The following is a 3869-nucleotide window of genomic DNA, read 5'->3' as shown; positions in this document are numbered from 1 at the left end:
GGTACTAGATAGGGAATCTTGGAAAGCTGCATCAAACCAATCAAATGACTGAAGACAAAAAAAAAGTTTACGATTACAAGGAATGGTGTTTTTAGCGGTTTTGATGGCTTCATTACTCATCAACCCCTTTGAGTAACAAAATTAATTTTATATGGTTTTAAAGTAAATAAAACGTTCTTACTGCTGTAAACATTTCAGACCTTTGCTACCTGTTCCACATGTGATTTTTGGGCCCCAAAAATGAAACATTTTCAAAATCTTATGATTTGGTGGCCATTTTTTTAATGAAGGACACTGAAAAAATCCTATTTTTTTATAAGTACCTAAGAGTTAATAGGTAAAAAACAGACCTGTTACCCTAAGCCCTTCATTATAAATTTTTGACCCAAAATTTGAAAAAACAATTTTTAAATGTAACTTCAGTAAACATTACAAAATTTGGTTATATAGCAAAATGAATTTTGAGTACACTAAGCTGAAGTTCCATCTTTACTCTTTGCAAAATGCCCTTTTTGACTTCTGTATGATGTAAAATGATACAGCTCGTGGAAAAAGTGATGAAAATAGCAGTTTTTACCAGTTGGCAAGTTAGAAAATAGTTTATTACTAAAGAAAAAATGTTTTTTCAAATATAAAAAAATATAACTTATCATATACCACCCCAAATATCATCAAAATCAAAAATTGAGATGCACCAATCATTTGTTGAATTAAAATGGAATACCCCAGGTTCTTTGATTCAATAACAATGAAAGACAAGTGCAAATGTATTACAAGTGGTAATGTAGTAAATGTATTTACTACATTATATCCTGCTATTGGCTTGTATCCAAGTGATGTACTATTATGGAAACTGATTTTTTCAAAAATCAATTGAAGTTAATTTTGAAAAACCTTTAGAAATTAAAGGGATAAAAAAGGGCAAACAGCATTTAAAAAACTGTTCACAAATAATTTTTTTTTGATAGAAAGAGCTCTTGCTCTAGATGGTGGAAATAGTTATTTGTAATTTCCAAATGGTGAATAAACTTTTTCAAAAGGTAACTAATAAAAATTAAAGTAAATAAAATTTGAAACAATTTTTCACCAAATTTTAATAAAAAATTATACTTAGTTAACAACAGGAAATCTGGCTTGTGAAACAATCCCCGTTAAAATAAAATAAATATTGTAATTCATATTAGCAAATTGATCAAAGTTTGAATGAATTTGTTTTATTTTTCAGATATCGTTAACATTAACTGACCTATTCTGTAGTATTTAATCTCAATACTAGTAAATATAAATAGGGATGTAGAAATTAAAGAGAAATTTCATTTTAATATCTCTCATTTTAACCTTAATTTCAATTTCAGAATTTATATGTACCTACCGTTTTCACAAGGTGAATTGTAAAGAGATTAAAGATTAGCATTTTCAATCAGAAACTATCCATTCATTTCTGTACAATAAAATGAATAAAATAAATTAATAGTATATAATGTTAATTATAAAAATATAGAAACTTAAAACACACATGAACACAAGTTTATAAAAATATAATAAATTTTTAAGATCTCAAGATCATACATTATTTGACAAACAACTTGAATTAAATGTTTGATGTAGTATTTATTTCTCTTTTTCTAAAAAAAATATTTATGATAACAAAAACTTCCCTATTCTATTTCTTTATTTTCATGTCAGTTAAATTCTCAATTTAATTCCTAACTTTTTTCTAATGAAAAAAAAAAATGCATGTTGGAATCAGAAGATCTGCTTACATCATCATACTTTATTGACTACAAATGGAATTATACTTTTCAGTTTTACACAACTCTTCAAAAATTTAAGTCCTCATTTCAAGATGCATAATGTGAACTGTCTCAAGATGTTAAAGATTATTTTCCCTTCAATAACTAATTATCTTTCTTAAAAATTGGACTATTCAATGACTCATAACCCCATCTATATCTGAAGATTGTACGAGAATATTACAAGGATAAAAAAAAAATTGACTGGATTTTAAATATAGATATTACTGCAACAATCTTTGAAGGAAAGATGTATATGAAATCTTGCATGGATAGCATTCCCATTAATGATAATAATTGCATTTCTATTATCCATATCAAAGAAAGGACAAATTGTAAAGTGAAAAACCTTTTACCTATTAAATAGATTTTATTTACACTAGATCAAACCATACTTTTTTCAATCTGAAGTGACTTAATCAAAGGTTATGCTTATCATTATTATTAAACATCTATTATGCCCACATAAAATCCTGTCTAAATCCAAAATGTTAATTAAAACTAAATACCGCATTCAAAAAGTGTTCAAAATGTAAAACAGGAGCTATTATGTTTTTACTGGTAATGGTAAATGTGAGTGAGCTTTAGTATTTAAAAAAAATCCAACATTTCCTATTATTATTGTACTAGTTTCGCTATAAAAATTTTGTTCAACTCTACATGTTCAATTCTATTTTTAAATTACAAAGTATAATATACCAATCCATGAGAAAGAACTTTTTATGCTACCAGTATCACGTTTTAATAACTTAAATAATGTAATTTAGATAAAAAGGGTAATTCTGATAAATTGATTAAAAATTAAACTATACAGGAATATTTGTTCAAGAATAAAATTTATGATTTTTTTTTTATGACTTAAAATAATGCTAATCACATTTAACATGCAAGGGTTTCAGATGTCTCAGTGTTACCACTTCCACCTCCTAATAACTGGAAAATATAGAGTACTACACTTATGTCATTGAAGTAATGTTCAAGTAACGCAACAATTAGCCAAAAGGCAGGCAACTTCTACATTGTATAAACCTTCAATCAATTCTACTTGACAAGTAAAATATAAATAATATTTTAGATAGCATTTAATTTTTTCCCAGGGCACACAATGAAGATCAAAAGAATAACAAGTCATCTGCTCCCCACCATGTCAACAACATTTTCCATTTTATACTATTTTTAAAATTTATTTCCTAACTAGTCAAAATAGTGTAATTTATGAACTATGTGGGCTTGGACTACCTAATATAGGCGATAAGAAAACTGTAGTTATGCGAGTTAACGCTACAAGAACTCATTTTGCCTAACACAATATATTTTGAATTTCAAGCATATTGTAATGCCATACACTACATAATTAAGTTTATTTATGCTACAATATAAATTTAAAAAACCAGTAAATTAAATGTAAAAATATTTGTAGAAGGCTGACGTTAAATATATTTTTTTCAAGCATTCAAAAACTGTAGACTTACGACAGATTGAACTCATAAATTACGCATAAACTCCTTCATAACAAACTACAAAATTAAAATCACAATTATAATTAAGGTCTGGAATTACATTTTCAAGTGCTCCTCCACAAAACCTGGCGATACAAAACAAAAATAAGTAAATTTTACATCCAGTCATGACACAATCATTAACCAAAGTTTACAACGAAGTTTGATATGCAAATACCAACTGCTGTTAATGAAAAATAAATAAAATAAAATTAAAAATAAAGGATGTTTGATATTACTAAAATCTGATTAAAATTGAGCGTCACAACTTGTTAAAAGAAAAAAACCCAATCTAAAAATCGTAGACACTATTATGCGTACTTATATCTAATTTTCTCAAAAATAAAGTACTTTATTTTACCTACATTAAATATTTCCAGTTGCAAACATAATGATTTACGATTTGTGTATTATGGACGATTATAGTTTTAAAATGTTTTATAGTACAAATCAATCTTATTTTAAAAGGTTAAATCTTTTTTATCTACTTAATTTATTTTTTTATCTAACCGGTGAAGTACACATCCTTAAAATAAAATTTTGATACACAGAAAAATTTACAAAGCTACGGTAAAGT

Source organism: Lycorma delicatula, chromosome 11, assembly GCF_047948215.1.
Source record: "Lycorma delicatula isolate Av1 chromosome 11, ASM4794821v1, whole genome shotgun sequence".
NCBI lineage: Eukaryota > Metazoa > Arthropoda > Insecta > Hemiptera > Fulgoridae > Lycorma > Lycorma delicatula.
This window is presented reverse-complemented; position numbering follows the sequence as displayed.